The following is a 12,492-nucleotide window of genomic DNA, read 5'->3' on the forward strand; positions in this document are numbered from 1 at the left end:
TGTTGTGGCTTTTTATCTAAGTATTTTTACTTTACCCAATCTAGAGCTTATCTCCTTTTAGATGGTAGTAAAAAATCACACAAAGATTAAAAACAGCAAGGTGCCTCTGAGGATGGAATTACTTCATTCCTCGTATTTAATTACTGTGATTTCAGTTAATAGGTGCTAAAACGGGCTTTTTTTAACTGTTTTCAACGTGAACACTGAAACCGCTTCAGTTAAGAACATCAGTCTCAGAACGAGTCACACTGATATGCATCAGAAAATGGCTGATAAGTCACCTTGGCAGTGGCTAATCTGCTCATTCTGTGATTTAATTACATCCATACAGTATAATGTCTGTGCATGAAAGGAAACAACACCTAAATCAACTTGAGAACTACTTTTCATTGTGTCGCTGAAAAGGTTTGACAGTACAATAGCTTTATAATTATGTAAAATTATGTCTTTATATATTGCATTTCAGTGATTGGGCAAAAAGAACAAAAGGCTATCCCTATTAATGAATCCCATTGTGTAGAAACACGTTATCTATTATCTGTAATGATTTTCCCTCCTTTTTCTATAGTAGTAGAGCTAATTGTTGTAAATGAGTCCAGATTACTGTAAGGAAAATGAGCTGGGCATGTTCGCACTTGGCTCTGGTGACTACATGACTCATCCTGAGGTATGATTTGTAAAGGAGAATCCCAAGAGATGGAAACATAATTAGTTTAAGCCCTTCAGATCACGAAGAGCTGCCTAGCAACAGAGGAATCGCTCTCCTGGATCCCTGAAGTCTAAATTAGATTTTATGTCATGCACGATGAATCATGCCAATGAGAGTGTTTAAGGGAAGTTGAGCCCAGCATCTAATTTGATCTATGCTAATGTATTTCCAAATGTTTCGATGTTAACGCACCTCTAGCAGAAATGCAGATTTAAAATGTACAGTCTAGGAAAATTTGGGGAACTCATTGATGACTCATCCTGCATTACGCAGATCGTTGTCAAATCTAATGTTCTCGAATGAGAGCTACTTGGCACTAAAACTAGTATGGTCTGGATTAGATTAGATTAGATTAGTCTTTGTTTTATTGTGATATTTTTTCTCTCTTCTCATGAATGCAATGTTATTTAGGGTTATTTTTATACTATTATACACTCTCAGAAAAAAAGGTACAAAAGCTGTCACTGGGGCGGTACCTTTTCAAAAGGCACACCTTTGTACCTAAACAGTCCTTGTTAGTACCTAAAAGGTACAAAAGTGTGCTTTTTGAAAATATTTAGAAGATCCTCTGAAAGTATTTACTTGACATCTCAGTGTCAGTCTGTCCATCAATTCTAAGAACATTAATTTCCTGGTTAACTGTGCAATATTACTCAGAGCATGTAGCAAAAATCTCCATGATTAGGGACTCCAGTTATGAGCAAACACTGAAAAACCTCAAATGTGATACAAGTAAGACTTTATTAACTACCAAAACACTTAAACTAGTCTAACATACACACACACACGCATACAGTGGGCATAGGAAAAAGGGTTAAAGCTTAAAGCAGTAAAGAGTAGAGAAATAAAAACATGAAGCTATGGTATCATTTGATATTCAGCAGATCTACAGCCTGGAGGAAACATCAGTTTCTTAGTTCAAACACACCTTTGTAAAGGGTGCAAATTATACTTAATGTATCAATTATAAAGATTAAGTTTGATACTTCTCACGTCACGCCTGTTTATAAGAGAGTCCTGATGCAATTTGGGGCTCTTGTAGTTTGTGTGTAATTTGTTGATGTTAAGTTTGAATTTTAAGTCAGAGGATCTTGATAAATGGAAAGTCAAGGCTGAAGGCCTTGCGCAGATTTAGGAGTTGCAGCAGAGCTTCTAGCTCACATCCTCATTTTCTTTCCATCCTTATCCACCGGATCTAACCGCAGACTGCCTGAGCTATGTGTTGGGGCCCACCGGGCACGCCTGCACCAGCTCAGGCTCTCCACACGGACACAGAAGACTTAGCAGAAGAAGAAGAACCTGGGTGGAACTGTGCGTGAGCCTTTTAAGGTCTGAGAAGATTCACGCTTCTCAGGATGGGCTTGTCCAATGAAAAAGGCTGAAATTCCAAGCAGGAGGTTGGAAATACTGGAAAGTTTTACGACCCTTTGTGTGAAAGCATGGTAATTTGCATATGTAACTGGATCAGAAGTTGATATACAAACTAGTAAAGATTCTTAGAACACCAATATGTTGCATAAGTATCAACATATAATATACACTCTCATTTAGATCATCAGAAGACAAATTCATAGATACTAAACATGGTAAGATTACATATACAGTAGGTAAGATTACATGGACAAGTGGTTCTATCATAAGCATGCAGGTTATGTGTGTTCATTCAAAGAGAGGTTTTTATGGGCATTATGATTTTAACAGTTTCTATAGAGCCAGCACTGTGTCCTCTGTAGGCCATATGGGTTGAGTTCTGCAGATGTCAGGTGGTCATTGTGCGGGTAAAGGCCATGACGCTTGGGTGGTGACTCACAATGTGATGCGGATTCCGGGAGGAGGGAAGGTTCTGGAATTGAAGCCTTCCTCCCTCGTGGCCTGTTCTGTCGTCTACCATAGACTCAGAGTTGGCTGCAGCAGACTTGTTGTAGTTTTTGAAATGCGCTTTGACAGTTTCAGACTTCTGGTACAGGATGTTTTGTGTCTCAAGGCTGGAGGTGATCCTGAGCAGATAGTCTGTCTTGTGTGGTCACATTGGGCAGAGTTCAAGCATAAAAATCCATGTTTTGCACGTGGGCAAGTATTGTGGTCCTCTGCAGTATTTAGGTTGCCAGTTTTATTGTCTCTGGACAGCTTGTTGGGGTCTGTGGGGCCACACGGTGTGTGTGTGTCTGCAGAGATCCTCTGAAAGGGTCCCTGCCACATCCCCCTGTGGTTGCTGGCTGGTGAAGTGTAAACAGTGGGTTCGGACTCTTGGCTGAGGGGGCCTGGGCCTGCTTGTCAGGGGAAATTCTGTGTTGTGTTTTCCCTGTCTGTTCAACTTGTGGTCTGCAAGCATATTTCAGTTAATTTGTGACACTGAATTCACCTTGGCTTCGTTTGGCTTTACCCGACTGGTGTTTGGACTTGTCTCGTTGCTGAGCAAGGACTTGGATTTCAGCTCGGGCTGCTTGCAGGTGGCATTCGCAGGCGTTGTTTTGGCTTGCCTGAATTAAACTTTTTCTTTCGGCAGCAGCAGAGGTTTTCAGGGAGCTGACTTGTGAAATGTCAAGCAGAAGGCTTTGGTTCCCCCCTTCGCAGCTGTGTACAGAGGTGAGGGGGCTTGCACTGCTGGCGATGTAATGTTCAGCAGGCTGTCTTTTACGTGAGTCCATGAGCAGTTGGCAGGACTGTTTCAGTTCTCTCTGAACCATGTCAAGCTCCTCTTTAATGTTGCAGAATGGCTGAGTCAGGGTTTGGACTCTGAGTTTGGGTTTGGCTCTGGCTGCATGCAGAGCTCTGGTGTCTCTCTCATTAAGTTCCACATACACTGTTTTTAACAGTGACTTTGTGTGAAACAGTTCTCTTTCCAAGTCCTGTCTGGTGGCTTTTTCCAGCTCTGCTTGGTGTCCAGCAGCTGTAAGAGCCTCCTGAAGACTGGCAATTTCCTTCTGTTGCACCATTTCTATAAGGTTCTTTGCATCTGTTCTGTGCCTTCTCTCACTGAGCGGGTGTCAGTTCCCTGTAGAACTCTGTGACTTGCAGTTTCAGCTCATTTACCTCCTGTCTGAGGCCCTTGAGGGTGCGGGCCATGGAGATGATGATGCTGGTCAGCTCCTGGTTGTTCAGGTTGGGTGTCAGGTGTCCACTTGTGTCACAGTCTCGCTGTTCCTTTCTCTGCCGTTGCAGGCCGCTGGCTGCTTTGGGCTGAAAGATGTCTATCACAGTGCTCTGCTGGGTTTCCAGGTGGTCCTGGCGAGCTGGCAGGGCTGGATATCTCTGAAATGCCTGCGACATACTGGCACACTTGTGGGAGCACCAGAGACAGAGGCAGAAGGCAAATGCAAGTACGTACAGAGGTGTAAAGCTATCTGTATGGGGAACGGCTGCGTAGGTCGTGTAAGGTGTGAATAGCTGGTGAGGGGCAGCTAGTGAGGTAGGGTGCTATGTTTCTGTGTTCGTGAACACAAAGAGAGAGTTTGAGTAACTTTGTTGATGGGTCTGTAAGCAGGAGTCAGCTGATGACCGGGCTATACGTGTGGTCAAACTATTACTCAAAGCTCTGATGGTTCACAGGTTTGGTCACTATGAATGTATCAAATAAAACAAAGCTGAAATAAAATCAGAAAAAGACAGAGGGAGAAGGAAGGGCTTTCCTTGTTTAGTTTAAGCTAGGAGATTTGACTAAGCAGTTGTCACCTGTTCAAAGGGATGCTGCAGCAGGGTCATAGACCTAGGGAGACTGTTAGCTAAGCAGGCACACATCGAACACCTCAAGGTATATACACATAAACAATAGGACGTGTTTCTAGTCTTCTCAGGGCCTGTAGCATAATGAATGGTAACTGTACCTTATGTGATAGCCTTGTGCTGAGAAGTAAAGAGGGGTAGAGCAGAGACAGGAATTAGGCTACTAATAACCTGTACGGCTCATTAAGGAAACGACAGTTGCTAGGACTGCTATAATTCTATATGAAGAGGGAAGATGGTGATGGTCAAACAAACTAAAATAAGGTAAAAATAAAACAAAAAGGTCCTAATAGTAAAAGTAAATAAACTAATTGATTTAATTAAATCTCAGATTTAATAAAAATACTAAACAAAGGTAAATTAATGAAAATAAAATCAAAGAGAGGCAGAATGAAGTCGAAATAGAAATAATACAAGTAAAACCACAGAATGTGGGGAGGGACCGACCTAACTGAATCCAAAGAGAAGGGAGAAGGGTCTGGCTGCAGACTTGCACTTGCACTCCCAGACTTGCACTCTCAGACACTTGTGCTTCCGCTAGTGACGTCACTTGCAGTCTTTATTTTTTTATTTTGTTCTATTTATTGATAACTTTTTGTTTGAATCTCTCAACATTTTACAACAGTAGCCAGGTGGTGAAGACAAGAAAAAAGAAACTAAATTACAATGTCATTTGCAATCGCAACTTGCAATCTCCGCTACCTGTGACGTCACTCGCAATCGACACAAATCGTACGTGTTGCCAATGGAGACAAGACGCTGTGGTGGTGATTAAACGATTAAAACTAAATTAGTAGGCCTACTACTATAACGTACAGCGTCCTGCAAGAAAAAGACAAGACCGGCAAATCCATGGCCACAGAACAGCAGAATATGAACACAATGCACAAAGTCTTTCGTTAAGCGTTTTCCTCCCGTAGAAAAAAACAAACATGTAATATGGCATAACGTATTAAGATACATTAAGTTCAATTAAAAGACCGAATTCGATATATAGTTATTATTTAATGCAAGCAGATGGCTATGAACACAATGCACAAACTTTGTCCTCCCATACAGCAAAACGCTTAATGTGGCCTAATAACAGACTCAGATGATAAAGACAATTCAGTAGGCCTAGCCTATATGTGTTGTTGTTGACTCAACGTATATACAGACCAGCAAATATGAACATGCATTATGTACATGCATTAAATGATTTTAAAAGGATCAACTCCGTACAGGCAAGCAGACGAGTACAGAACGCAGTGCGTTAAATTGTACATTAAACGTTTTCCTCCTATAGAAAATCATTATAAATAAAACACATAATGTAGCTTAATGGACAAAGACAGTGATTTAAACGAGTTGTAGACTGTTTATTCTATATGGAAAAATGCTTAACGCGAAACTTTGCGTGTTGCGTTTATTCTGGGCTCACCTGCTTGCCTGTACATATTAGTTATGTATTTTAATAATGTAGAGAAGCATATTGAGTTTGGCCTTTATCATCTTAGTCCATTATGTCACATTTTGCGGTATGTGAGGAAAATAATATATACATATTCATTATATTAATTAACTGTATATTTAATTTTATATTTTAATAGCATCTTAATACATTAAGCCATGTTAAGTGTTTATGTTTTTTCTACAGGAGAAAAACGCTTAGCGAGAGATTTTGCGCAAGCGTTCATATTCTGGTGTTCTGTGGCCACAGATTTGCTGGTCTTGTCTTTTTCTTGCAGGACCCTGTACGTTATCACCACCACAGCATCTTGTCTCCATTGGCAACATGCACAATTTGTGTCGATTGCAGGTGACGTCATAGGTAGTGGAGAGTGCAAGTAGCGATTGCAAGTGACATTGTAATTTTGTTTCTTTTTTCTTGTCTTCGCCACCTGGCTACTGTTATAAAATGTTGGGAAATTCAAACAAAAAGTAATAAAAAATTCAACAAAATAAAAAAATAAAGACTGCAAGTGATGTCACTAGCGGAAGTGCAAGTGTCTGAGAGTGCAAGTCTGAGAGTGCAAGTGCAAGTCTGCAGCCAGACCCTCTTGGGAGAAGGTGATAGCATAAACAGGAAGTGATACCAGGAGTGAGGAGGAGGAGAGAGAGAAAGAGAGGAGTGATTTGAAAGTAACACTTTACACTCACACCTATCTAAGTGTCAAGTCAGATGCTAACAGCTTGCAGTTGAGGTAAAGGGCTTAGCTTAGCTTGTATGGCTGCTAAAGAGTTAGCGTTGGCTACACGCAGTTCTTTGTTTACACAAAGGTCTGTGAAGTGGGTGCTGTTACCAGATTAATCCGGAAGAGTCTGCTCACACTTCCAGGATCATGTGTTGCTAGGAGAGCAATGAATGCTCACATCACAGGCCAAGCGGAGCAGCGATTGATCTATGCTGTGAGCATGAGCAGGAAACTCACATGTGGTCAGATGAGGTGTGCTCAGTCATTGACATAACATACAACTATTTTACAAACCAAAAAAGCACGTTCACGTCACAGGCAATTGTGAATTCATAGTTAGCTACCCTAGAATAACGCCATTAATTTGACATAAATATTTCAAATCAGTGGGTCAATATGAATACAATGATATGTAACACATAAAAAGGCCTTAAATCGGTGAAATCAGCAACAACAGTGCTGAAAGTGGGGATTTCTTCACCCAAGATCAGACTGATTTATTCTGGTACCATTTATATGGGCTGCTAATCTGAGATTTCTTTGTCAGAAAAGGCATACCCTCTACTAACAACAGAAATTAGGAAGAGAGGTTTTCTTATGAACTTATTAGAGAAGAGTCCCTTTTTATGGGCATTGTGTGTCTGTTTAAGAGAGACTTGAGTTAAGAGTTGCTTTGCCCGCATTCCTTTGAGCCATAAAAATAGTGTTATCAGATAGTTTGTCTTTGGTTGCTGTGGAACCAGAGGCCTGTTCTGCCTTTTTGAGGTGTTAGTTGCATTTTGGGGGAAGGGTCCATAGACCCTGAGGGGGCGTTAGATATTATTTGTTAAATATAACAAATAGTTGTGTGTCTGATTGGTCCAAATGCTACATGCTGTTTGGTTTCCAGTGTTCGGTCAATCAGTTAACACATGCACATGAAATTAACACCAATTCATAAAGTACAAAGGGGAAGCCAGATCTCCTGAATCATCTTAGTCTGAGTGGAGCATGTTCTAAACTCAGTTCTTGACAATCTAAACTAATTCTCAAACACACCCGAACAGGGCATTAGTAAACTGAGTCCATATGGATGTGAGATCTTACATTTGGAGATAGAATTTCACAGTTGTGGGTGAGGATATCAGGGTGTGTGTGTGTGTGTGTGTAATCAGGGTTCTTGGCCAGCAGCCAGAGAGGGGAGGAAGCAGTCAGCATTTTTCAGACATGAATGAAGCCCGGCTCGAGAGGGCTTCCTGTGTGGGGCTATAAAAACAACAAAGCAGTGAAGAATTCCCACTGCTCCTACATTCCAGACCTTTCTGCCAGGTCCAATCATCTTGTGAGGGACCTCTTCCTGTAATATAGGCAGAAACATATATTGATGCCTGAAGACTTTGTTATACTGTGAAGAAATATTATAAATATTATTTGGAAAATATGTATTTTTTAACACTGTTTTTCTACTATAAGAGTTTTTTTTTTTCAGCCACTATTAGAATAATGTTAGATGTGCAAACCTGAAGAGAAACAAAATTAGAAATGTCAAAAACATTTTTTTAATAGAAAATAAATAAATATTATTTCAGAGATCTGAGGAAAAAATAGTCTAAAAAATGTATTATGTATTTGAATTTTTTAGACCATTTTTTTTATTAGAACATTTGTGTAAACAACAACACAAATAAATAAATAAAAATAAATAAAAATTAAATTAAATTAAATTAAATTAAATAAACAAACCCTGGTAATGCAGTATGTTTCTAATTCACTTGAGAGTGGGCAGGTCTAGTTAATGGTCCATTGTGCACTGCCAGCATTACCTCATGAGATATCACTGCTTTTTATGCTTAAGGGCTGGTCACTGAAAAGTCAACACTGACTCAATTTTTGCTGCAAAGATACATTAACAAAGAGCTTGCTTGAATCATCTGTATTTTTAATAGATATTTTTGGTCTGAAATGGGAACTGATACTTATTCTTGGGTCTATATTAATGTACGGTGGAAGAGATAGCTCAATGCGCTGCAAATGAAAAAACATGCAAATTAAGAAAACATCAAAATCAATTCGACAACACACTCACTGCAAATGCTCACAACATAAGCAAATAAAGAAAGGCACTGCAAATAGGTAGGCTGACAGCATCAGAAATGTTTCAGGGAAATGCAAAGTGACGAACATGGCAGGGACATATATATCAATTGTTGCTATGAAAGGTGAGATATTTGTTTATTTTAACATGCTGATCATACGATTCCTTTTCTTCTTCTTTTTCTTTTTGAAATTATTAGCCTAAATAAGCTGACGAAATACACAATTACTGTAACTGAAAACAAGCTGGCTAACTTACTTTACAACTTCCCTTACAAAAATTAACCATATGGTTTTACTATTAAAATAAATTAATTAATAAATACATTATGTAGAAAGTAAATAAAAACCAAAAAATGGTTATTACAGTTAAACCATAACTACAAATTAACCATGGATTTACTACACTAACCATAGTTGGACCATGGTATTTGCATGGTAATCAATACAAACAAACAAATAACAACAAAAAACATGATTAATGTTTTGTTGGGGTAATTTTGGTATTGTTGGGGTCCTCCTGTTGTGGTCTGTATTTGCGTTTCTTTATTGTTTGTGTTGTGAGCATTTGCAGTGTGTTTTTGTATTTGACTGTGTTGCGAGATCAAACTGATGAAGAGGTTTTCTTAATTTGCTGGTGCTTTTTCTATTTGCATGTGTTTTCTGAAGTTGCAGCGCGTTGAGCTCTCTCTGCCACTGTATTTAATGGCATAAAGCTGTCAAAACAGAAGAATCATATGACCATACTGACAGAATTTATTTAAAACACACAGGAAGTAAACTAAACGCATTTAATAGATGTGTGATTCACAACACTGAGACAATATGATGAAAGTTCACATGCTACAACTCTGTCAGAGCCTTGTGACTCGCTTCAGCATTTTTCTTCATTTTTTGAGTGATAATGTTATTTTCTAATGAATCACAGGCAAAAATGCAGTTTTTAACAGCAGAAGTAACAAATTCCTCTTTGTCAGTGGTGAGAAATAAACAAGCAACACCTGCTCTTAAAGGGATATTTCACCCAAAAATAAAAATACTGCAATCACGTACTCACTTTCTTTCTTCAGTGGAATACACAATATGACCTGTGTGGGCTGAAATGAGTATGTTCCTGTGAATACTAGTTCCTCCTTGGAGGCAAAACAGCTCATTTTCTAATGACACAAAAATCTAATCAGACCATGAAATAGCTTGCTGGGAATTTCTATGGTCAAAACCAAGGATATGAACTCCAAACACTGGCATCTTCAGTCACACATGCAGCTGTCTGGTGTGGAGTGGTTTTCTGGGGTTTTCCAGTAATGTCCATCCTGTAGACCGTAAGAATGGTGTAGAGTCAACATGCCCTCAGAAGGTCAAGTGCACATCAAAGCCCTGTGATTGGAAACAGAAGCTCAGGCAGCAAGTTCCTGGCACTGCGCAGGTATGCTGGGAAATTGTAGCACTGCATGCAATTGACCAATAAATATTGCAGCATGTCAGTGAACTCATAAAGATCATCAGCACTTCTCAGAAAAGTCTATAGTGGAAAGGGCATGTTATTTTTCATTCATTTAATGACATGCAATACATTTGGAATTATTGTTGTTTTGTTTTTTTGACCAAGTCTAATCCAAAATGTATGAATAAAATGTAAAAGAATTTGAATTTTAAAGTATTTAGTTTAGTTTTATTTTGTTTTTCTGATTTCTGAAGGATCATGTGATACTGAAGACTGGAGTAATGGCTGCTGAAAATTCAGCTTTAGACAGGAATAAACTACATTGTAAATTATATTCTAATAGAAAATGCTTATTGTGAATAGTAATAATATTTCACATTATTACTGTTTTTACAGTATTGGTGGGAATAAGAGATGTCTTTCAAAAACATTAATATCAAACCCAAAGTATCTGAATGGTACAGTCTTTTTAATCTCACCTGAGTATATTGCTTTACATTATATTTTATATTTCTTTTCTTTAATTTTGTGCTCTGGCTGTATTTTCCTTTTAAGCCTGTATAAAAGCAATAAGTACTTTAAAAAAAAAAAAAAAACCTATGCAGTTGTTTTTCTGCAGTTCGGTCAACCTCTGAGCCATTATAAACACACTCATGTCCTCAAGGTAATATGATAAACATGTCAACCATGTAACAAGGAACAACAGTCACTGCATGTGTTTCTTAAATAGGGTCCAGGATCAGCAATATAAAAAGCCATTTGCAAGTTAGACATACTGAGTGAGCTGCTATGAGATATAAAGGCAAGCAGCACTGACTGTAATGTTTTTCAGTTATAAGGGAGGTTTTCAGATATGTTTTCATTCTGGCTTTTGGCATTCCTCAAGAGGGTGGAACTAAAATTGAGTTTGATACGTGAAAGAATCTCAGGACTTCATTTAATGGTTACAAACTGGCTGAAAACTGAAAACTCACTCATCACGAGCATTACGAATGACCCTATCACAGAGGTCCTAGAAAAAAAACAAAAAACAAACATTAGATTGAATTTAAAGTAAATGTAGAATTTTTGAAATCTACTCATACCATATATTGCTATACCAACCCTCCATCAGCGAACTTGTGTTGGTGCAGCTGCAAACATCTCTAATGCATTTCCCATGGAACCAGATAAAGCCAGCGTTTAGCATTCTGGCACCCACGGGGCTGCATGCCTTGTGGTGTAGCAAGTGTTCAATGTGTGCATATATTGTGACACTAGACGTGTGACCTGACTGGTGTGCACAACTTTAACAGCATAGTCACATTCGAGTGCAATTACACCGCAGACACGCTTACACCGAGCAAAGATGAGTGACAAAGCCTAAACAAGAAAAGAGTGAGACATTATTTGAAACTGTTTCTGAGTTTGGACCAGTAAGAAAATAATTAAAACCCATGGTAGAAAAAGGTAAAATCACATTAAATGACCTCACTGGAGATATTAGCAACTTCATCAACAGGTACTACCCTCCTAAGCGTCACACCATTGTGTTTGATAAGCTCAAAACACAGTATTATAAAATAAAGCAAAGCAGCACGTTTCATTTGTCTGGACTAGCTAAGTACTGATGTTTTGGAACAATGTGCTCATTTTATCAAAGAAATCTCAAAAACCTCCTGTAAAGTGAGGACTTTGAGACAGCATAAACCATAGCTGGCATTAGGAGGCTTCCTTGGCACACCTCCCAGAAACCCGTCCCGCTGAAATCGGAGTGCGCTTCAGTGTTTACTGCCAGTGCTGAGGAAAACGGCTGTGCCAGGGCCAACTAGAAAAGCAGGCAGGTCTGGCAAACAGACTGCGTTCCCACGGCTTGGCCTTGAAAAAGGCATTTGTCACTATTCACAGTTAATACTTCTCTCATTACCACACCACCAACAGAGGAATCCCTCTTAACTGACAGCAATCACCATATCTATTGTTACTGCAAGTAACAAATAGGTAGATGGTAAATAATGTCCATTATTTTATTTTTTTATTAAATTCTACATTACATTCTATTTTTAATAGACTTCCTATGTACCCAAAGTGTTAATGTTTTTTATATACATTTTATAAATTCAGCCTGTATAATCATAATATAAATACTAATATAAAAATATTAGAACATAAGAATTAAAAGAATAAGAACAAATATTAAAAAAAATATAGATATATTTTAATTATATACTTCAATGAATTACATTTTTAATTAATATTTTAACTATTTTTAAAAGTAGTCACTGCTTGAAAGTCCATGAAATGCCTTTATTCGATGAGTTTTGTAAAAAAAATAATAATGTAGAAATATTGTAACAGGTGTTTGATGTGGTAAACAGGATTAAAGGTGA

Source organism: Cyprinus carpio, chromosome A5, assembly GCF_018340385.1.
Source record: "Cyprinus carpio isolate SPL01 chromosome A5, ASM1834038v1, whole genome shotgun sequence".
Classification (NCBI taxonomy): domain Eukaryota; kingdom Metazoa; phylum Chordata; class Actinopteri; order Cypriniformes; family Cyprinidae; genus Cyprinus; species Cyprinus carpio.